Source organism: Panthera onca, chromosome A1 (assembly GCF_046562875.1).
Source record: "Panthera onca isolate mPanOnc1 chromosome A1, mPanOnc1 haplotype 2, whole genome shotgun sequence".
Classification (NCBI taxonomy): domain Eukaryota; kingdom Metazoa; phylum Chordata; class Mammalia; order Carnivora; family Felidae; genus Panthera; species Panthera onca.
Genome location: NC_138339.1, coordinates 220832074 through 220856499, shown reverse-complemented (window position 1 = coordinate 220856499; position 24426 = coordinate 220832074). Strand labels below are relative to the sequence as shown.

Here is a 24426-nt window from a genome sequence, read left to right as displayed (position 1 = left end):
GCATGCACCAGGCCCAGGCTGCCGAGTGGCAGCCCAAGGGCTCCTGGGAGTTGTAGTTTTTCGGAGCCTCGTCTCCCTTCTGGAATAACCTATTGCCCACTTCTCAGCGCTCCTGAACTGGGGAGCCCGGCACCGACCCAGGCAATTAACTGAGTCGCGGCCCGGACTGATCTCTAAGGAGGAAATTGAAGAGCATCCCAGGGCTGAGCAGGTGGTTAAGATTGTTTCCTATAATAGTAGAGCCCGAGGGTGGGGAAAGAAGAGAATCTCTCGTATACGCGTTTTTGAGGGAGTTTAGAGATCATCTGCAGTATCATCTAACTGGTTTTTCTTAAATGACTAAGTTACTAGCCCAAGGTTACTTTAGCTCCCAGTTAGGGCTATGCCCCCACCACACCCCCGGACTTGAACCCAGTCTCCCTCCCCTACTCCTGGCCCTGTCTTCTTTCCATTCGCCAGTAATTCAGCCTTTCTGGCTTGCTCCAGAGACAATGGAGAGAGTTACTGTGATTATTGAATGAATGTTAGGTGCCTGGCGCAGGGCCTGGCATGTGGGGTCGTTCATTATTTGATGACCCTACTAAGCCCTCCCAGAGTTAACAAACTAGCTGAAGAGTGGTCATGTGGTGTGACTGGGCTAGCAAGGGCTCTGGAGGTTAGAAAAATAATATGCCAGAACCGGGCAAAGAAATGACAGACCTTGTAGAACTGCATTTCTTATGCAGGTTGTTGGCAGCCAAGGACCTGTCTCAAAGCACACAGTGCAACTCTTTACCACCTCCCATCTTTGCAGAAATTCTGTAAGGCACTAGAAAGTGAGACAGGTATTTTCCAGTCTGGGGACCTGGAACAAGGCATTCCACTTCTCTGAGCCTCAGGTTCCCAATCTATTAAGTGGAAGATAATAATACCTACCTTGGGTGTTATGTGAGAGCTACAAAAGACATATTTTAAGTGCCTTCATGCACAATAGGTCCTTCAGGGTTCCAGGTATTAGGACATGGACATATTTGGGGGACCATTATTCAGCCTACCACAACGGTTTTAAATACTGTTCTTATGATCCTCAACTCCAAACTCATATATCTAATGCCACTCCACTTTGTCCATTAACCATTTAATAGGTGTTCCAAGCATTCCCAAACAGTATCTTCAAATCTACCACACCATTCACTCAGTGGTTAAAAACTGAGTTCCTAAGAGTCATCCTTGATTCTTCTCTTTTCCTCACAACTCCTTTCCAAACCATAAACTCATCAGCTCCGCCTCCAGAGTAGGTCTTGAATTTCCCACTCATATCACCTCTACCCCAGTCCGAGTCACCAGATGCTCTGGCCTCTACTATCACAGTAACCTACCTGCTTTCCCTGCTTCTTCTCTTGAACCCTTCCCACACCCACCCCAAACTCAACTTATTTAACCTATTTTTATCACAGTGACCAGAGGATTGTGTTTTAAAACATAAGCCAGATCACATTACTCCTCTGCTTCAAGTCTGTCAGTGGCTTACCATTGCATTTGGGATAATGCTTCTTCAACCTCACCTCTCCTCCTGTTCGATACTCTCTAAGCCCTGGCTTAGAAAATCCCAGAAACACCAACCTTCTTCCTGATGGTGGCCTTTGCGGTGTTTACATCCTGGATACTTGCCTCTCACCACTGAGGCTTCAGTCTAAAGAGTCTTACCCTCCCACCTCTAACATACCCCACCTCCTTATAACACTCACTGTCATATCATGCTGTGTTGTTTTCCAGTCCTCACTTCTGCCCCAAATAATCTTTGTTTCTTATTTATTTCTTAGTTCTCCATCTTCTAGAAGAGAAGCACCAGGAGAGAAAGGACCTTACCTGCCTGTTCATCGTTGTATTCCCAGCCCCTAGAGTCATAGCTGGCCCATTAGGAGGAATGCTGTAAGTATTTGTCAAATGAATGAGTAGAAAGAAAGGCAAGTCTGAATTTAACTCTTTTCCATTAGAGTGTAATGGAAAGACTGGAATCTGGACCTTACCCTAATTCCTGGGATGGGATGATCCTTGGGAGAATACACAAAACAGGCAGATGGTAATACCAATATGGTAAAGCCAACTGGTGAGTAATTGGTATCCAAGAGAAAGGCTTAGTATGCAATTTCTCCTTCTCTTCCTGGTAGCAGGTACAAGGGTCTCCTCAGCAGCAAGGTTCTGTGGCACTGAAGCCCGGCTGCCCATCAGAATGCCTTGGGAGCTTTTTGAAAATGCAGAGCCCTGGACCCTATCCCTGAACAACTGGATTTGGTTTTCTAGGAGCTTGGTCTGAGAATATGAATTTTTATAAAGTTTCAGGTGATTCTAAAGCAGGTGATCCTTGTTTCTAGTCTAGTCTGGGAAGCCCAGATCTAGGAATCCAACGGAAGGGTGCAGGAAAAGTGATGAGTGGTACAGAGGGCTGGGCCTCCAACTATGGGGCACATCTCCCCCTCCCTTTTCTTCCCCAGCATGAGAGACTAGCCAAGCTGCTTGTTCTTCCACTGGTAACATCTGTCGTTTCTGATCAGACTAATGCCTTTTTGTATGTGTGGTCCATTGAGTAACAGAACACTCACTGCCTGTGACTTTTTGCCCTACTCACCTGTGCCAGAATCAAATCAAGCACGAGGCTTTTGCAAAGCTTTCCCCTTAATCTTTCTCTCACTCCTCTCTAGTCTGGGCTGGCTTGAGCTAACAGTAGGTTTTCATGTATACAAAGGTATTAAGTAAGGTTCATCTAGGTATCTATATCTGTATCTACATATTTTTTTTTAATTTTTTTAATGTTTATTTATTTTTGAGACAGAGAGAGACAGAACATGAATGGGGGAGGGTCAGAGAGAGAGGGAGACACAGAATCTGAAGCAGGCTCCAGGCTCTGAGCTGTCAGCACAGAGCCCCATGCGGGGCTCGAACTCACAGACCGTGAGATCATGACCTGAGCCAAAGTCGGATGCTTAACCAACTGAGCCACCCAGGCGCCCCTGTATCTACATATTTTTTAAATAGACTTTTTTTTTTAAGAGCAGTCTTAGGTTCACAGTAAAATTGACTGGAAAGTACAGAGAGTTCCTATATACCCCCTGCCCCCACACATGGATAGTTTTCCCCATGATCCACATCTCCCACCAGACTGGTACATTTGTAACAATCAGTGCACCTGCACTGATACATCTTTACCACCCGAAGTCCATTGTTTTCCCTAGGGTTCACTCTTTGAGTTGTGAGTTCTATGTGTTTAGACAAATGTATAATGACATGTATCCATGATAATACCATATAGAATAATTACACTGCCCTAAAAATCCTCTGTGTTCTGCCTATTTGTCCCTCTCTCCCAGGCCCCTGGCAATTACCGATCTTTTTATTGTCCCCATAGTTTTGCCTTTTCCAGAATGTCATATAGTTGGGATTACACACGGTGTAGACTTTTCAGATTGGCTTCTTTCATTTAGTAACATGCTTTTAAGTGTCACCGATGCCCTTTCATGGATTGATAGCTCATTTGTTTGTAGTGCTGAGTAATATTCCATTGTCTGTAGGTATCATTGTTTTGTTTATCCATTCACCTGCTGAAGGCCATCTTGGATATTTCCACTTTTCCGCAATTTTAGATAAAGCTGCTATAAATATCTGTGTTCAGGTTTTTGTGTGGACATAAGTTTCCAATTCCTTTGGGTAAATACCAAAGAGCCCATTTGTTGGATTGTATGGGGAAGAGTATGTTTATTTCTGTAAGAAACTGCCAATCTGTCTTCTAAAGTGGCTGCACCATTATGAATTCCCACCAGTTAGGTTCATCTATATTTCAGAGGAAATGAATTCTGGAATTTTCTGAAGAGGAACTAGGAAGGCAGGGTAGGATGAAGTAAGAATAGAAACCAGCCTTAGGGAAATGGTGACAAGGTGAAATAGTAGCAGAAAAAAAGAGAAGGAGGAAAGGGGTTTATGTTTCTGTTCCTTCTTTGCTTTGTCTTTATTAATAATATTCATGCCACTGCAGACCCACCCATACCCTAAGCCCTGAATTGAGCTGAAGTGAGAGGCAGGGACTGTGACTGATGATCTGCCCCTAAGCAAACCAAGAGCAGAGGAATCTCAAGTACATTTTGTCAAGAAGAAGTGGGTATACTATTCCTAGAACAAAGTAGCTCTCAAAAAAATGTTTGTTGGGGCACATGAAAAGATGGTCAACGTCGCTCCTTATCAGGGAAATACAAATCAAAACCACACTCAGATATCACCTCACGCCAGTCAGAGTGGCCAAAATGAAGAAATCAGGAGACTATAGATGCTGGAGAGGATGTGGAGAAACAGGAACCCTCTTGCACTGTTGGTGGGAATGCAAATTGGTGCAGCCGCTCTGGAAAGCAGTGTGGAGGTTCCTCAGAAAATTAAAAATAGACCTACCCTATGACCCAGCAATAGCACTGCTAGGAATTTACCCAAGGGACACAGGAGTACTGATGCATAGGGGCACTTGTACCCCAATGTTTATAGCAGCACTCTCAACAATAGCCAAATTATGGGAAAAGCCTAAATGTCCATCAACTGATGAATGGATAAAGAAATTGTGGTTTAGGGGCACCTGGGTGGCTCAGTCGGTTAAGGGTCCGACTTCAGCTCAGGTCACGATCTCGCGGTCCGTGAGTTTGAGCCCCGCGTCGGGCTCTGGGCTGATGGCTCAGAGCCTGGAGCCTGCTTCCAATTCTGTGTCTCCCTCTCTCTCTGCCCCTCCCCCGTTCATGCTCTGTCTCTCTCTGTCTCAAAAATAAATAAACATTAAAAAAAAAAATTTTTTTTAATAAAAAAAAGAAATTGTGGTTTATATACACAATGGAATACTACGTTGCAATGAGAAAGAATGAAATATGGCCTTTTGTAGCAACATGGATGGAACTGGAGAGTGTGATGCTAAGTGAAATAAGCCATACAGAGAAAGACAGATACCATATGGTTTCACTCTTATGTGGATCCTGAGAAACTTAACAGAAACCCATGGGGGAGGGGAAGGAAAAAAAAAAAAAAAAAAGAGGTTAGAGTGGGAGAGAGCCAAAGCATAAGAGACTGTTAAAAACTGAGAACAAACTGAGGGTTGATGGGGGGTGGGAGGGAGGGGAGGGTGGGTGATGGGTATTGAGGAGGGCACCTTTTGGGATGAGCACTGGGTGTTGTATGGAAACCAATTTGACAATAAACTTCATATATTGAAAAAAAAATAAAAAAAAATGTTTGTTGGATGCAGGCATAAATGAAAACATAAATTCCTCAGTTTACCATTCAAATGTCTTAAATCTATTAGAATCCTTGGTTCAGCTTCAGGAACTCATACCTGCTCACGATGCCATAGACACTATCTTCCTTCATTCTTTCTTCTAGAAAATTGGTGCCCGCTGTGTTCCAGGGAATAAGCTAGGTACTAAATATGACTCTTGTGCATTTAAGGACAGAGCTCAATTTGACCCATGTCTTGATTTCATTATTGGAGGGCCACTGGCTCAGTGAACAGGTAGAGGAGTTGGTGTGAGAAGCTTTTGGTTTTAAAGTAAAGGTCAGGACTATGCTCAGGTTCTGCTGATGTAGTTGGTTCTGCTCTAAATCTTTTGCACAAATAATGTTAAATAGAATGTATGAAGGAATTAAGTGGGACCTATGAGGAATGAATGTTACCCATACAAAATAATGAGATGGGAGGAGGGGTGAAATATATTGCCATCTAGGCAAAATGATTAATCCATGTGGAAGGAATTGGTCTCTAACAACCATACATAACTACAGTTACTTTACTGAAGAATGGACATTTTGTATTTTGTGGCAACTTTGGGGGGATACCACATTTTTTTCTACATGTGCCTGTTTTGGGTTCCATTTTCCACCTAAAATTATATACACGAGGGAAATAAATGATTCTGTAAACAAAGAATGAGATCATCTGTATCTCAAAGACCTTGATGGAAGGGCATGGTTAATGACCAAAATTCTAATGTTGTCACTGGAGTCCTGGCAGAATTGTATCTGACACTCTTTGGCTATCTGATGATACTTTTAAAAGTTTCTCATACACTTCAAGGATCAACACAATGCAGCCATCTTCCAGACGAGCCACCTGTAGTATATGCTTAGGCCTCATTGACATGGTTTTAGGAAAAGCATTTCCCCATCCTCAGAATCTATACCATAAGCCCTTTTTAAGCGGAGACAGCTTTCCTCTTCTGTTGAACTACCCCCTGGTATCAAGCCCAGTGCAAAGCATGAAGAGGGAGCTCAGTAATGACAAGTAAGTAGAAAGATTAATTGAATCTTAATGTCTTTGCAGAACAGCTTCTGGTAAAATAGATCCTAGAAGCATGTTTTTCCTATCAACGCAATTTACGTGGCAGCTAATACTGGAGGCCAGAGAGATCGGGACAAGGGTTTGTTACCAAAGACGCCTCCTCTTGAGTAAAATTAGTTGGAATCAGATAAGATACCATGGGGAAAGGGCTTTTGTGCTAACCAAATCAACATTAGCCTTTCTCTTGAACTGCCTTTCTGTTTCAGTGGAAGGGAGAAACCAAAAAAAAACCTCAAGCAATAGGGAAAAAGACTGTATTGACAAATAAATAAAATGAGTAACGAGGGAGGATAGAACAAATTCAAAGTCCTGAAAAGAAACAGAAAGAGGCCAAGATATTAATGATAGCTCTAACAGTATAACCCAAACTTTGATCACTACGTTGAATCCCTTGAAGTGTTCTGTGGGCTTCTCAAACATACATTTTTATTTCCAGGATATGAAATCCTAAAGAATCTATATCCTTTATCGTCTGTTCACAGATTAAGTATTTTCAAAAAGCTGATTCTCTTTTGAGGTTGGTGCAAAGCAGAGCTAAAAGCTGCACCCCTGAGTGGAATGATGAACACCGTGACAATGTGGTGCCGTTCCGCCACTGGCCTCACTGCCCCCGCCTTGCTCTCTCCAAGCCATCCTTCTCACTGCTGCTAGAGCAATCTTTCTAAAACTCATTTGACTTCCTAGCATAGCCTACACCCTCTAAGAGCTTTCTGTGTCTCTAGAATTGAAACTAGACTCATCATCTGGCTCATGCCTACCTCTGCAATCCATTTCCCACTTTCTACCCCCTCAACCTCACCTCCAGTGACACTGCATCAGGTAAAATGCTTTTAGTTGTGAGTAACATGAAATTCTACCTGATCTTTTAAACCATGAAGGGAATACCTGCTTCCACTTACCTGGTCAGAGGTTGGTCAGCTCATTGGCTCCATTTCTGTGGCATCCCCCTCACTCTATGCGACATTCTTATCCTCTGGTTGGCTCTCCTTGAGGTAGCAAAATAGAAACCAGTAGCTCTCAGATTTACATGCTTTTTCTTCCATGTGAATGCATCTCTTCTCCTAACCATCAAACCAAAATCCTGGACTTCTTTCTGTTTGGACATATCCAGCCCTGACCTAACATCTCTGAGGAATGCCATGGCTGATTTGCTTAGGCTTGGATGACACACTTCTCTGAGAACCAGCTACAACAAAAGAATGGATTCCACTGACTGCCTAAGGCCGATCAAGACCCATCCTTGGAGCTGGGAATAAGGTCAATTATAATCAACCCATGGCTGGGAAATTTGGAGGGAAAGAGAGAATGGATGCAGAATAAGCATCTTCAGAATCCAAATTACTTACGATTCTCTAGGCCTTTCATCCCGTGGTATAGCTCTCTTTTCTCTTTCTGAAATATTCTTTCCCCATTTGATCTGTCTGGCAAACTCCTACTCTGCTCTCAACTCCAGACCAAGCATTTCACCCTCTGTAAGATCTTTCAGGCTCCCTCTTCCCAAACAGTGGATTAAGTCCTTCTGTGTACCATTCTTATACCCAGTACAAACTAAATTTATTGCCTTACTCATTGTTCATGGATCACTTGTTTGATAGATTTATCTCCCCCCAATAGACAGTTAAGTTCTTGAGTACAGAAACCCTCTTTTTTGTAATCCTTACTTTTGACATTTATAAAATGACCAGAGCATATATGCGTATCCTTTAAATAAATTCTGAGTTTTGTTAATTCTACTAGAGATTGATCACCATCTGTTGATGACCTAGTTATGTGCTCTGTGTGGAGGTGTGACCTCCTCTGATGTCTAACCTCAAGAAAGAGACAGATCCTCAAAAAAAGTAAATGGAGCCAGGAGCAAAAGAAATAGAAGGCGAAATGCCTGAGTCACTCTGGTTCTTGGCCTTCTTGGTCCTGGTTGAGAGGGAATCTAGAGGTCCTTGAGTGTCCAAGTCATTTCTAGTTTCCAAAAGCACCCTCTAACTATGAAGGCAGTTCAGGCACCAGACAACAGGCTTTCCTATATGAACCTCAAGCTGGAAACCTGGCCAACCAGATTACCTACTTCCATGTTATGTTCCATGCTGTGATAATTTTATTATTCCTAACCAAAAAAGGGAAAGCTTGCTCTAAATAGTATTTCCTTTCACCTTACAGCTCCAAAAAAAGAATACCATCTTTTACCTTTCCTCAACTCCTAGTATCTCTAAGGGGTGGAGCAAAGAATTGAACATTTCCAAAAAAGGAAGTGGAATGATCGTCCTTATCGGCAATTGTTTTTAACACACTTACTTTTGGTAGGGCACAAACACGTGTCGCTGAGAAACGTAAGAAGGCCTTGCAAAATTTTAGGGAAGCTAATAATGAATTCACAAATGATAAGTGGTCTGCAAATCATAACATTGATTATAGTAATGCAAGTATTCTGGAGGACCCTGGGATTCAAAAATGAAAAGACATTTGCTGTAGTAGATGCTAGTGTCTGTCATTAGAGTCATAAAAGCAGCAGAAGAGAGGCTCTGTGACCTAAGTGAAGTCACATATAAATGTAACAGCTAGAGACCATGAATAAGTATATGATAGTGTAGTATAAATTATACATCTGTTTTAGCACTGCGGCAACATTATTTGACTGATTACTGAGGGAGTGATCAGTATGGAATGATATTAGTCAGGAAAGGCTCTTGAAGGGGTGAGTCACAGGTTTTCAAACAAGAGGCTGACATGATGTAGTTGGCACTCAAAAAATATTGTCTTAGCAACTCTGTAGAGAATGAACTGAGATGGGAAAGCACAAATCAGGGAGACCAGGTAGGAGGCGGTAATGCAAACGAGGTGATGGGCGCCTGGACTGCCGTGTGGGCTGTGAAATAGAGTTGGAATGGCTTAGAGAAGGCGATGCAGTAGGTTGCATAATAGCGTGGGCCTTGCAGACAAAACTGATTTGGGCACCGATCCTGGCTCCAACTGACTGGCTGTGTTACTTGGGTAACTAACCTACCTGCTCCGGGTCTGTTCCTTTATCTGGAAAATGCACTTGCGGGTGCTTGTTGTTTTTGCTGTCCAGTATTTGAACGTCCTTCCTAAGCAAATCTGAGTGAATCCCAATGTAGGGGGAAGACACGCAGGGGAACCTGCTTCTCCCACCAGGCCCTTGCATCTAGGGCATCGATCGGCACGTGCTCTGAGTAGGACCAGTTGGTGCCCACCCGCCTGTCTGTCTGTACTGCGGAATAGTGATGCAAAGACACTGCAGTCGGTTTGAGAATCTTTGAGCTCTCCGTGCTAAGATTAGAATCCAGAAGTGTGGTACCTGGCTGGCTCAGTCGTTAGAGCATGTGACTTTTTTTTTTTTTTTTTAATGTTTATTTATTTTTGAGAGAGAGAGACAGAGCATGAGCAGGGAAGGGGCAGAGAGAGAAGGAGACACAGAATCGGAAGCAGGCTCCAGGCTTCGAGCTGTCAGCACAGAGCCCGACGCGGGGCTCAAACTTAAGAGCCACGAGATCACGACCTGAGCCGAAGTTGGACGCTCAACCGACTGAGCCACCCAGGCGCCCCTAAAGCATGTGACTCTTGATCTCAGGGTTGTGAGTTCAAGCCTCACAGTGGGCATGGAGCTTACTTTAAGAAAAGAAGAAGAATCCAGAGACATGGTGGAACACGTCCTCAGAAATTGTTGCTGAGGTAGGATCTCAGTTTCGTGCTCTACTTCTTCCCGTGGCTTCGCCCTGAACCCAGTCCTCTACCTTCCTATGGGCTGTGTGAGTTGCCCAACACCTTTCCAGTTAATTCCTCTTCTGTTTAAGTTACCTGCCATTTGCTCTCAAGAACCCTGACTAGAACATGACCTCATAGGACTATTTTGAGGATTGAATAAGACGATGTATATAAGGCCTTTAGCCCAGTACTTGTCATGGGTAAACACTTACTGAATCATTGATCTGAGAAACAACAAAGAAAATGACAGAATAGTGACAGACTTGGATACTTGGTTAGTTGTGGGAGAAGAATAAAAAGGAAGAATGGGGAAGGTAACACTAAGTTTACAAACCTGTCTTCCACATCCTTATTCTACCTCGAACAAGAATCTAGAAGCCAACAGAAGGATGTTAGGCGTTAATGGCGAAATACTGACCTCTCAGCATGTCGACTGAGAGCAAGGTAGTTTACTCACATGACAAAGTCTAAACTTGTCAGCCTGGCCCGTAAGGCACTTCATAACCCTGTTCAAACCTGCCTTTCCAGCCCTGAAGCTTGCCACTCCCCAAGAAGCATCTGACGCCATATTCAAATCACGCTGCTTGGTGTCCCAAGAACACATCGTGTTATTCTGAGCTCTGCTGCCTCTCACACTCTGCTCTCTTTGCCTGAAATGTCCTTCTCATCCTCCTTCAACTTCAACTCATTTAGGACTTGGGTTGCATCTCTTACCCTTAATGAAGCCCTTCCCTAATTCCTTCCAGGCAATGTTACATTTTATTCTGAAGTGCTCTTTTTTAAAAAAACGAAATTCTTTTCCATCATCTTTTAAGTTTATTTATCTTCGAAAGAGAGAGAGGGAGAGCACGCGAGCAGGGGAGGGGCAGAGAGAGAGAGAGGAGACAGAGAATCCCGAGCAGGCTCCCACGCTGTCAATACAGAGCCAGATGCGGGGCTTGAACCCACAAACCACGTGATCATGACCCAAGCCAAAACCAAGAGTAGGATGCTTAACTGACTGAGCCACCCAGATGCCCCTAAAGTGCACTTTGTGTCTCTCTCCTTCACTCCCTTGTGTGGCCCCAGACCCCACGGACTGTGGTTTGGCCCTCCTTGTATCGCCATTGCCTGACATTGTCTGGACTCAGCCAGTACTTCACAGGCTCATTGTTGAGCAGCCAGAACGTTCCTTTATAATTTGGTTAGAGATAAAAGGGTATGTGTCTAAGACAACGTGATTCGACAATCCACAGACAAAAGTCAGTTTTGTTCATTATGTGTTTATGTATTAAGTAACAAATACAAGTCCTTTTAACTTCCCAGGTCCTGAAGGGCAGAGTTCTATGTTAACTCACTTTGTACCCATTGGGTTTTACCCTAACCAGCAGGACAAAGGAATTGGAATCCTTTTTAGGTGTTGCTTTGATGTAACCAAAGCAGTGTTGCTCGTATGCTGAAGAAGCTGTGGTTGGAGACCCTGAGAGTAAGAGGCCAGCCCAGCAACCTTGGTCAGGTTTTTCTGTACTTTGAAGCCCTGATACCTGTGACTTACCCAACTCATCTTTCCTGAATAGGAACGCTAATGAAAATGATTATTTCCATTTGCAGTTCCCCAAGTTAGCTTAAGCACAGGTTTCCAGAGAAACATAGCCATGAGGCCAAAATTTAGTTTTATCTTCCATTGCCCTCAGAAATTATTCTTCTTTATCTCCTAAAGACATTTTAAGAGATTTCACTTTTTTTTTTTTTTAATGTTTATTTATTTTTGAGAGAGAGAGAGCGTGCACAAGCAGGGGAGGGACAGAGAGAGGGGGAGACACAGAATCTGAAGCAGGCTCCAGGCTCCGAGCTGTCAGCACAGAGGCCCATTGCGGGGTTCGAACTCACGAACTGTGAGATCATGACCTGAGCCGAAGTTGGATGCTTAACCGACTGAGCCACCCAGGCGCCCCAACTGATTTCACTTTTAATTTAATTTTTAAATAAATAATACATTCTGTGGTTCAAAATTCAAAAGTATACAGTGCAAAGTGTGTCCCATCACCTTGCACCCTGGCCATCTGGCTTCTCTCCCTGTGGGCAACCACAATTATTGCTTTCTCATGCTTTCTTCCCAAGATATTTTATGCACAGAAGGAAATATTTTTCAATTTCCTACTATGTGTTACAGAAAAGTTAAATTAGCACACATTGTTCTGCATCTTACCTTTCAGTCACTAAATGATATATCTTACAGGTCTTCTCCTATCAGTACATATCAGTGCCTACATTTTTTCCTGGCCATTAGGGTTCCTCCCCCCAATCCTTTCTATTTTATGAACAATTCAGCAGCTCTTTTAAACCTCCTTTCAAGGAGCGCCTGGGGGGCTCAGTCAGTTAAGCGTCCTACTCTTGGTTTCGGCATAGGTCGTGATTTCACAGCTCATGATTTTGAGCCCCATGTCAGGCTCTGCGCTGTCAGCACGGAACCTGCTTGAGATTTCTTTCTTTCCTTCTCTCTCTCTCAATAAATAAATGAACACAAAAAATTTTAAATAAGTAAATAAATTTCCTTTCAAACTTCCTAACCAGTCTCTGCCTTCTTTATTCTCAAAAAATGCTGTCTCTCTTAACTCACAGAGGAAACAGAAACCATTAGATAAAGATGCTCTCAATTTCCTGCCGCCTGTCTGCCTTGTACTTCAGACTCCTTTGGTTCCAAATAGCACACGGTTCTCAGGATAAGCACGTGCTCTGGTCTCTGCCCCTTTCCGTATGCCATTCCCATTCTTACCATCCTTGATTTGCCCGGGGAGCTTCTGTTAACCTTTGAAATCTGAGTTTGGAAATCAGGCCAGAGGGAGTTAATCCACTGATGCGGTGTGGTACATCTATACCTTGTTCCTCTTCCACTGTTGTGATTATGCTGGTTTGAGATTTGTTTACAAGTCTATGCTCCCATAGGTCCGTGAGCACCTTGAGAACTAATTCATTTCAGGATGCCCAGCACTTAGCACAGAGAGTCTGGTAACAGAAGCTACTCAATAAATATTTGTTAAATAAATGAATAAATAATGTGGAAGTGATCTAAGCCACTCTGTTATGGCAAGTATTTGCAAGACAGTAGAATGAATCTTCAACTTTGCACAGTGTAGCAGTAACAGTGTTGGGCCTGAAATAATCATGAGAACCCATGCTGGTCCACAGAAGCAGACTTTTCTCACGTGTTCATTGCTCTGTCCTCAGTGTCTAGAAGAGTGCCTGGCTCTTGAGCGCTAAGAATGAGGCTTTGTGTTATATTTGTATCCTAATCTACTGAAGACACCCTTTATTTCAAATACTCTGCAAGGAGAAAGCTAGAACCACAGCTAGAACATATCCAGTACCCAGGCACGGGTAAGTTATCAGAAAGCCAGTGAATTAGTTTAAGTTGGACAAACTCAACCAATTGACTTTTACAAACGTATCGTATAGATTAAATGGACACATTTCCCATAGCCTCAGGTTTTTCCAAGTTTAGTCGTAATCACATGCTTCATCTGGGAACTAAAACAAAAACCTCAGATACTCTTGAGGAGGCAGGGCTCTCGGCTCGTCTTGTATAAACACCAAAGAGCAGTAGCGTGACAATCAGGCACAGGGGCTCTTTGATATAAACTGTGGATACAAAGTGAAGTAAGACCTTTACCCTGCCTGGCCTGTCTCCTAAGAGGGCTCTTTCTTCACTGTAGTCCTTTGGTTGCCAGGATGCAGATACTTTCCTGCCCTTTCTTCCTTGTCTTACTGAACAGTAGTAACATGCAGTAATATACATAGTTATAACATACAGTAATGTCAATTCTCTGTCAGTTTATGAAAATAAGATTCTTTCCTCCTGATGCTTCTTTTTTTTAATGTCTATTTATTCTGAGAGAGAGAGAGAGAGTGAGTGTGAGAGCGGGGGAAGGGCAGAGAGAGAGGGAGAGAAAAATATCCCAAGCAGACTCCACTCTGTCAGTGCATAGCCCGATGCAGAGCTCGAACTCACGAAACCGTGAGATCGTGACCTGAGCTGAAATCAAGAGTTGTACGCTCAACTGCCTGAGCCACCCAGGCGCCCCTCATCCTGATGCTTCTGATCAAACACCATGGTGACCCACAGATTGCTTTTAGACCAAGACTGAATCAAAATTTCATGTTTATAATTTTTATTTCCACTGTGTTCAATAAATATTTGTGGACTGACTGAATGAATACTTTGCCATTAATTAGCTCTGTAACCTTGGGCAAATTTTATTTACATTTTCTAGGCTTCATTATCCTCATGTATGCAATAAAGTTTGATTGTCATATTTCTCAAACTGTTTTTAATAGTTAAAACCCATTCTTCAAACAAAGTCTTAGAACCCAATATGTAACAGAAAAAAGTGGGGCTACTCCAAATAAAATAGGTTTGGAGACCTTTAGACCCCTTGCTTCACCTTGTCCTTCTCCACCTTTGTTTCTGTTCTGAGCCACTCTGCTGAGCCCCAGGGCTCTGTGAGGTACCATCTAAAAACATCTCTGCATGTGGGGCGCCTGGGTGGCTCAGTCAGTTAAGCATCTGACTTCGACTCAGGTCATGATCTCACGGTCCGTGAGTTCGAGCCCCGCGTCGGGCTCTGTGCTGACAGCTCAGAGCCTGGAGCCTGTTTCAGATTCTGTGTCTCCCTCTCTCTCTGGCCCTCCAGTTCATGCTCTGTCTCTCTCTGTCTCAAAAATAAATAAACGTTTAAAAAAAAAATCTCTGCACTCAATGATCATATATTTAACATTGACCCCTGACTTGTAAGGAAACTTATTGTCATTAGGGACCAGAGATTCCCAACCTGCAGCCTCCTAATTCTTAGGGATTAAACAAGGTAAAGCCATTGAGGCAAATTAAAATATGAAGTTTCTTTGCTTTGGAAAGTATTATATCAACTCAACTAATGTCAGTTGATTACTTAATGCCAAGCGGAATTGAAAACTCTATGTATCCTTGATAAATTAACAATGAATATGAACATGTTAACAATGAACTACGAACATGGCAACATAATTACATTGCTAACATAATTTTTAGTAGACAAAATTTCTCAATACATTATGAAAATGAGGGGGTGGGGTTAATGAAAAGAATCCCTAGGGAATGAAAAGGGTGACAATAATGATGATGAATTAATTCCATTTCCTTCCTTCTCGTACACGTAAAATGAGGCAGGGAAGGGTGGAGTGGCTTGCTGAGGACCTGACAGCTTTGCAGCAGAATCTGCTGCAAAACGCAGCGCTTGTAACATCCAGCCCAGTCCTCTTTCCCAGCCATGTTGCGTTCCTCTATGAGTTTAGGCTTTACGTGTCTGGGACCACAGTCACACAGCTACAGAAGGATAGAGCATCCTCATTATCTCAGTCTTCATGATCTGAATTCCTGAGGTTTGAAGTTGAGTAGGAGAGTAAGAGTCATCATAACCTAGAAATGTTTACTTATCAAATGACGGCTTATGAAACCCACTCAAATATCCAGCTCCATTAAACATGAGCATTGATTCTCCCCTTTGGGATCAGCTCCTTTGTCAGGTCTCCAGCTGATGACTGCATTTTTATACATATTTGACAATATAGTACAAATATAATGCAAATCAACTACAAAGAGAAATTGCACATCTTGCAAAAGCTATAGAATTTTTTGAGATTAATGAAAGAAGGCCCATGTGCTTAGTCCGTAGTGCAAGAGAGGGAAAGATGTGGGTGATATTGAAGAAGCAGACAAAGGACAGATTAGGGAGGGTCTTGTGGCTCTCAGTGGTTTTCATTTTCATCAGTACTGGGAATTTTGGGGGGCCTTTAAGCAAGGGAAGTGACAATCAGATTTATGTCTAAAATTTTCATTTTGACACTGGCAAATACTCTAAAATATATGACCTTGCAGTTGTATTCCTGTGATTCCATCCCATGGGTGCATCACCACATGTATGAAATGACACGTGTGAGGTTTTTATTGTTGCATTACTTGTAACAGCCAAAAAAGGACCCAGTTGTGATGTGCAGCAGAGGGGGCCTGGTTTAACAATGATGGGATGGCCTGCCGCTGTGGAAACAGACAAGGAAGGTCTCTATGTACTGATATGGAAAGAGTTTTAGGATGTGTTGATAAGTGAAAGAAAGCAAGATATAGAACGGTATAGAACAATGTCTCTGGTAGGCTACCTTTTGTGTAATAAGTTAGGAGATATTTTTGCATATGTTTGCATTTGCCTAAAAAACCCAAGAAGGATTAAAAAAAAGAAAAGAAAATGAAAAAGACACCAATGGAAATGATTATCATTAGAGGGTCGGGGTGAGAAATGCAGGAATGGATGCAAGACATATGTTTTTTTGTAGTATGTCGAATTTGGAACCATGGAAATGTACCTCATAAAAATAAATGTACATTTAAAAATCACTCTGGCTGCTCTGTGGAGAGTGGTTGTAGGGACAGAAGAGTAGGAGCTGGGGGTCCATTTAGAAAGCTACTGATGTAGTTCAGGCAAGGGCTGATGGCGGCTAGACCGGAAGGTAGCCGCGGAGGAGGTGAGAAGCAGTTGGCTTGAGGGTACAGAGCTGATGAATTTGTTGATGGATTGGGTATAGCATGTGAAGGAAGAAAAAAGGAATCAAGGATAATTCCTAGATAGTTGTCTAGAGCAGCTAGAGGAGACAAGATGGAGTTGGGGGGGTGGGGGGAGGCCAAGGAAGAGCCAGAATCAAGAGTTCTCTTTTGGACGTGTTGAGACCATGTTAAATGGAAAGGTCCACGACCAAAAAGGAATACCTAGAAGGATAAAGTCAGCAGATTCTTCCAAAGATGAGTTCAGCTCCCCTGAGTTCAAATTAAAAGAGTGAGAGACCCTGACAAAATCAATAAAACCCTCAAACAAATGTCCATCTTCATTTTTGTGCTACACAAATCAAATAGACAGGAAAGAATGTCATTTGTGCTTCTTTGGAATTTTATTGGGGAAAAAAAAACTAGGTTAAAAATTCGGAGTCAATCATCTGATTTGTTCTTGGTTCCTAAAGTCAGCCTGTAGTTACCACGGTAGCCTACATTTTGTTAAATATAAAGTAAAAGAAATATAGTTTCATAATTTTTACTTCTTTATTCAAGATAAAGTTCAAATCAAAGATTTTTCACTATTCCATATGAAATGTAAGCGGCCTTCTCGAAGTGGCCTTTCCAGTGTCCTGAACAAGTGCAAACAAATGTAATTTGGGAAACAAATACAAACTTTTTCTCTTAGACACTAAGTTTACATCTTTGTTAACAGAATGACTTAGTACATAACCTGGACTGATAATGCGGCAGGAGGTAGAGAGTAACAGTTTTTCCTACTTTACCTCTTGAGGAGGTAGTAAATATTTTTGGGTAAGAAAAAGAACTGCTTTCTGAAGAATTCTACCTTCAACTATTAATTTGTCTTTTGTGTGTTAGCCCTGAGTAGGACAGACTTTGGGAAATGTTCCAACGTTAATGTAAGTCAGGGTGTTACAAGCTGTGCTTGCTGCAATGCCCAGTGTCTCAGAAAGTTCAGGATGCCAAAATAAATTACCACGTGGCTTAAACAACAAACATTTAGTTCTCACGGTTCTGGAGGTTAAAAGTCTCAGCTCAGGGTGTCAGCAAGGTCAGGTTCTGGTAAGAACTCTCTTCCTGGCTCTGTCTTCACATGGCCCTTCCTTGGGGCCCCTACAGGACAGAGAGAGAGAGAGAAACCTTGTATATCTCTCTTCTTTTAAGGGCACTAATCCCATCATGGAGGCTCCACCCTCGTGACCTCATCTAACCCTAATTACCTCCCAAATGCCTCAATGTCCCATCTCCAAATGCTGACATGTTGGGGATTATAATTTTAACATACGAATTTGGGGGTAGGAGGGACGGGACACAAACATTCCCTCTCTAGCTCTCAGCCCAGAATCCCCTTCAGTTTGGAAACCCTCATACCTCCAGGTGCCTGAAGTGTTGGCTGCTGATAGCTTACAACTGAGTCCTCCCAGGGACTTGCCAGAAGGAAGCCGCCTCCCTCTCGTTTAGGACCCCTCTCCTTGGTAGGCGAGGGATGGCACACTGAGGAGAGAGTACAAAGAGTCAGTCCTCTTGCCTCAATATGGGACAACTTGGATGAGCCGCCACCCCCCTTCCTGAACTTCCCACGAGGGCCAGTGAGCCTCTGTCTTGCTTCCCTCACCCCCTGACAGGCAATATTCCCCAACAGACTTGCTGCACACAAATCTCGGTCTCAGCTTCTATTTCCTGGGGGATCCAACCAAAAGCACGAGTAGGTCTCATTAACAACATATTCAAATAATAACAACATAGTCACATCATCCAGATTTCTCTACATTTGGTGTAGGTCAAGGCACAGCGTAAAAGGCAAACGTGGTGGAGTATGGCACAAACTGTTGGACACTCCCCGGGCTTGCTTTCTGCACTTGGCATATATCATCCCCACATCTGCGGAAGAGAAGAACCTCTCGTAGGTCTGTTTGGCACCACATGTTTTTGTCTACCACAGGGAGTAGTCTCTTGGTGCATTATAACTGATTTCAGAATGCATTACAATGAGAGAGAACCAAGTTTTGATCCCATTATGCTAGAATTTATTTGTGTTTCTTAAAGAAGCATAACAACAGTAAGCCAAATTTCGGTCCTAGTATTCTCGGAAAAAATGAAGAGTAAGTAACAAAATGAAATAGCCAGTCCGGCAGCTCTCCTGGAGAATTCCCCAGCAGGGGTTATGTGGCTCCATCTAAAAAACAGGACTCAGATGCTGAGCTGATTTATCATACACATAAAAATTCCCAGGTCGTAGATTTTTCTGCTAACTCACTTCTGTCATTTTAATTTATTAAGCCTTCATTCAGTTCTCAAGATCCTTTATGACCATTAGTCAGATTTTTAAAATAGCACTGTGCCGGCAGGATTTCACAAAGAATATTCCGGCTCTCCTTTCCCCTCTTGTCACTCCGCCATAGCTCAGCATTTGGAGAAGTCCAGAGGATTTTTTTCATGGTACCAAAGTAGCCTCATTTACATTCAGAGATTTAGTCACAAAGAGGATTTGTCTTCAGGATTCTCTTTTATTTTTTAATGGTAATTTCTCCATTTATTCCCCCCTCAGTGTTTGAATTTTGTCATTCTGTATTAAACATCTTGTTATTATGGGGTTGCCTCAGTGGCTCATTCGGTTGGGTGACCGACTTTGGCTCAGGTCATGATCTCGTGGTCCATGGGCTTGAGCCCCATGTCAGGCTCTGTGCTAATAGCTCAGAGCCTGGAGCCTGCTTGGGATTCTTTGTCTCCTTCTCTCTCTACCCCTCCCCTGCTTACACTCTGTCTCTCTCTCTCAAAAATAAGTAAACATTAAATTTTTAAAAAATCTTTTTATTATGTAATTATAGAAAAACGAAAAGTGGGATAAGTGAAAAAGAAAAATTATCCATAATCTGGCCAGCAGAATAAACCTTAGTAGTTGATTGACATCCAGACCTTTGCCAAAATAGTACATATAGATAGCATTTACAATTTTTACAAGATACATTCATGCCATTTTATAATTTAGCTTACTGATGTATAATAGTGTCCATATCAATAAATAAACCTTTAAAATATTATTTAATAGATGCATAATATTTTATATTATGAAATATATCATAAATATAACCTTACTATTAAACATTTACATTGTTTCCTTTTTTTAACTTTTATAAATAGCGTATCAATGGACTTGCTTGTAAATAAATCCTTGTACTAATAACTGGTTATTTCTCCAGGGCAAATACTTAGAAGTGGGATTTCTGGATCAAGGAGTGGGCACATTTTTAAGATTTTTAAAAACACTTATTACAAAAATGTTTTAATTTATATTCCCACAAAGAGTGGTTGAAAATGTCCTTTCCCTACACCTTTGTCACCCTGAATATCATTCTTTTTCATCTTTGTTAATCTCATAATCTCTTGTTTTTAGTTGCATTTCTTAGATTTCTAGTGAGACTGAATTTTAAAAAAGTGTTTATTGGCCATATAGTTGCTTCTTTTGTGAACTACCTGTTCATGTCCTCTGAATGTAAAATACTGAATTCTATTATTTCCTCTTACTGAATTTTAATCTATAGACGAGCAGACATTTCTCCAGAGAAAACATAAAGATGGCCAACCGACACATGAAAAGATGCTCAACGTCACTGATCATCAGGGAAATGCAAATCAAAACCACAATGAGACATCATCTCATACCCGTTAGAATGACTAAAATCAAAAACACAAGAAACAAGTGTTGACAAGGAAATGGAGAAAAGGGAACCCTTGTGTACTGTTGGTGCAGCCATTGTGGAAAACAGTATAGAGGTTCCTCAAAAAGTTAAAAATAGAATTACCATGTTATCCAGTGCCACTACTGGGTATTTTCCCAAAGATACAAAAACACTAATGCTAAAAGATATACGCATCTCTCTATTTGTTGCAGCCTTATTGGCAATAGCCAAAATATGGAAACATATGTATACATATATATGTATATATAACACATATATTTTAAATATATCAAGGAATATATATACGTGTATATACATAACGCACATATAATGTATATATATCACACATACACATTATATATATACAATATATATACAATACAATGTGTGTGTATATATATATATACGTATATATATATATATATACACACACACACACACACACACACACAGAATATATATATATATATCTTTAACCTACCAAATTTGATTACAGCAATGAGGTAGGAATCTCTCTTTTTTCCTATTGTTTAGGCAATTGTACCAACATTTACGAAATAATACATCCTTTCTCTCTTTGATTGAAGTGCTATTATTAATTATATTAATATATAATTGTATTAATATATGATAAATTTTTTAGTTTAAATCTGCTTCTAGACTTTTTATTCTGACTGCGTGTTCTGTCTGTAAGTCCCATGCCTGTACTATACTTTTAATCAGTATCATTTTATAATGTATATTGACATCTGATATGACCCTTATCTCTCCTTGTGTTTTTTAAAAACCATGTCATCTTTAATGTTTAACTACTCTTCTTTTTTAAAATGTCCATTATTCTCACATATATATTTTTCTATATATATTTTTTGACTTTATTTTCTACAGCAGTTCTAGGTTCACAGCAAAATTAAGGGGAAGGTACAGAGATTTCCTATATATTCCCTGCTCCCACACATGCACAGCCCCCTGCCCCCAGTATCAACCTCCCCCACTGGTTGTACATTGGTTACAGTTGAGGAACCTACATTGACATATTTCGTTCATATATTTTTATACTATATTCAATATAATATATTCCTTCATGTTTTTTATGCTTATTTTGTCACATTTCCTCTTCCTCTCCCCACCCCCCCCCCCCCCGCCACCCCAAATCCTTTTGGGGTTTCCATTGGGAAACCAAATTTATATGTGAATTCAGGAAGAAATTACTCTTTACAATATTAAAATATCCAAAAACAGAGTTAATCCTTGCATTTATTTAGGTCTTTGATTATAACCCTCGATCAGGATTTGTAGATTCTTCTCTTAGCCTAGCGTATTTCATGTTAAGTTCATTCTTAATGTTGTTATTGTTAAAGAGGCTATTTTTCATTATATTCTTTGACTTTTACCCAGCCTATTGACTCATTTTAAATTACAGCTTTATTGCCATATTATTCAAATACTCTAAAATTCATCCTTTTAATGTGTACACTCCAGGGCATTTTAGAATATTCACTGGGTTTTGCAGGTATTACCACTGTCCACTTTAGAATATGTTTGTCACCCCAAAAAGAAACCCATGTCTATCAGCAATCACTCCCCCTTTCCCCTCCCTTGCCCTTCTGTGTCTCTTCATTAGCTGTTTCTAATCTATTTTTTATAATAAAACTGTAATCATAAGTATAGTTTCCTGAGTTCTGTGAGTCATTCCAGTGAACTATCAAATCTAAGGGAGTCATGGAAACACCTGAGTACTAATAGCTAATTAAGCAGAAGTGTAGATGGCCTGGAACCTCCGAGGTGCAGGTAAAGTCATACAGGCAGTCTTGTGAGGCTTGTGCCCTTTACCCTATGGGGTCTGCACTCACTCTGGGTGGTTAGTGCCCGCCTTCAATTGCAGTACATCCAATTGTGGCAGAAGCACAACAGACTTCTTTTTGTGTGCTTTTTGACCAATTGTGTGTTGGCTTTGGAGAAAAGTCTGCCTAAGTCTGTTGGCCATTTTTATATTGGGTTGTTTATCTTTTTATTATTGAGTTACTAGCATTCTTTATATATTCCGAATATCAGATATATGAGATAAATCAGATATATAATTGGTGAATATTTTTTTTCCATTCTGTTTGTCATTTTTTCCCATTCGTGATGGTATCCTCTGAAGCAACAAAGTTTTAAAGTTTGACGAAGTCCCATTTATCTATTTCTTATTTTATCATTTGTGCTTTGGGTATTACATCTTAGAAACCATTCATTACCTAACCCAAGATCACAGAGATTTACTCCTACATTTTCTTCTAAGAGTTTTATAGTTTTAGCTGTTGTTTTCAGATCTATGATCCATTTTCAGTTAATTTTGTGTATGGTGTGAGGTAGGGGTCCAACTTCATTATTTTGTAGATGGATATTCAGTTGTCCCAGCACCTAGCCTATTGACTTTTAAATGTTTTGTAACCAGTCACCTGACATTACTTCTAATAGATTTAATGCATTCTTCTATTTTTTTCAAGTAGATAATATTATGTATAAATGATAAATTTGCCTTCTCTTTGACAATATTATGTACTTATTACTTTGTCTTCTCGGATATTACAAAAATAGTGGTGATCCTCTTACGTGGATCCTGAGAAACTTAACAGAAGACCATTGGGGAGGGGAAGAGAAAAAAAAAAAAAAAAAAGACAGGGAGGGAGCCAAACCATAAGAGACTCTTAAAAACTGAGAATAAACTAAGGGTTGATGGGGGGGTGGGAGGGAGGGAAAAGTAGGTGATGGGCCTTGAGGAGGGCACCTGTTGGGATGAGCACTGGGTGTTGTATGGAAACCAATTTGACAATAAATTTCATGTTAAAAAAAAATAGTGGTGATCACATCATCTTTGTATTATTCTTCTCATTAATAGGAGTGTTTCTAGAATTTTGCCACCACTAAGTATGATACTTTGTCCTTATTCAGTAATAAATGCCTTTCAGTATCTGCTGCTATATCTGTATTTTGCTGCTACTGATATAAACTGAGGAAACATGGCCCTGTAAAACTTCTTTAAAATTATGTTTAAGAATATATTGTTATAATTTCTACTTGCATGTGGTTTAATATTTACTGGAGGGGAGTGCCTTTAACAGTCATTTTTGTGGAATATTTTCCTACAGTATTTATCCAGAGCAATTTATTTTCCATTAAAAAATAAGGCCTTCTTCATAAATGAAAATATGGTGTTTTTGACTCTATGTAGAAGAGAACGAATGTCTTTTAAATACTGTAGTTTTATTTTAAAAGTAAATCAGTTCATGAATTTGAATGGATAATTCACAAACACTGTTCAGATTTCAAAAGGTACAAAGTAGTACATACTGTAGAATAAAATCCCTTTTTCATTCTTATCCTCTGGCCAGCATGTTCTTTTCCCTGCAAGCAATTCTATTAGAGAGGAGGAAGCAGGATTTTTTTTAATAAAAGAAACACACACACACACAGACACACACACACGCAAAATATATGGAATAAATACAAAATATATCAAATGTTTACATGAGAAAAAGAATATGCTGAGCAGTCCTAAGGAGTCAGATGGGAGGCAGAGACTTGATGAAGAGTCTGGTCACCAAAAGAGAGAGAAGAAGCTGAGAAAACCGTTTGGTGTTTTTCCGATATTGTCAGTTAACAGTTTATTTAAACTCCAAGTTCCTTTTCTCACCAAGTTACAGCAAGAGATAAATCTGGAATCCCTGCCACATTAACTGCATTAGATATAAATGTCTTCCACCTCAGCTTCCCCGACCTCTGATGGCAAATAAGATAGGAACCACACATTCCTGAGATGCAACCAATCAAGGGTACAAAATGACAAACCAAATTTCTGTACCGAAATGTACTAAGCTTCTTCAGTTAGATGGGAGAAGCTTAAATAAATCGAAATCATGGTACAAAAATAACTTAAAAGCCTTTCCCCAAATAAATTTGTATTGTGTCGTAAACAACCGAACAGTCATTGGACCCGGGGTGTGTGAAGAGGGCGAGCCGGCTGTTTGGTGCGGGCAGGCACCTTGAACCCAGCGGCTGTAATGCAGCCCCAGGATTGATCAAGCTGTGGCCAGCAGAGGGGTTGGGGGAGGAAGAGTGGAGCCTACGAG

At 41.0% G+C, this 24426-nt stretch overlaps 2 long non-coding RNA genes across 3 annotated transcripts in view; one reads left to right on the top strand and one right to left on the bottom strand.

Annotated features, from left to right (window-relative positions):
- Positions 1-7: 7 nt before the first annotated feature.
- LOC132682126 (uncharacterized) overlaps positions 8-24426 on the top strand; it is a 25640-nt gene continuing 1221 nt past the window's right edge. The window contains exons 1-2 of the long non-coding RNA XR_009611486.3: positions 8-211; positions 1803-1911. This is a non-coding gene — a long non-coding RNA (uncharacterized LOC132682126). The remainder of the gene's footprint in view (positions 212-1802; positions 1912-24426) is intronic.
- Positions 17208-24426, bottom strand: part of LOC132682127 (uncharacterized) — a 19420-nt gene continuing 12201 nt past the window's right edge. The window contains exons 2-3 of one of the 2 annotated variants that reach the window (XR_009611488.3): positions 17995-18125; positions 17208-17734 (exon numbers count right to left, since the gene is read on the bottom strand). This is a non-coding gene — a long non-coding RNA (uncharacterized LOC132682127). Of the gene's footprint in view, positions 17745-17994; positions 18126-24426 lie in introns of both variants that reach the window. The other variant, XR_009611487.3, reaches the window with a different exon arrangement.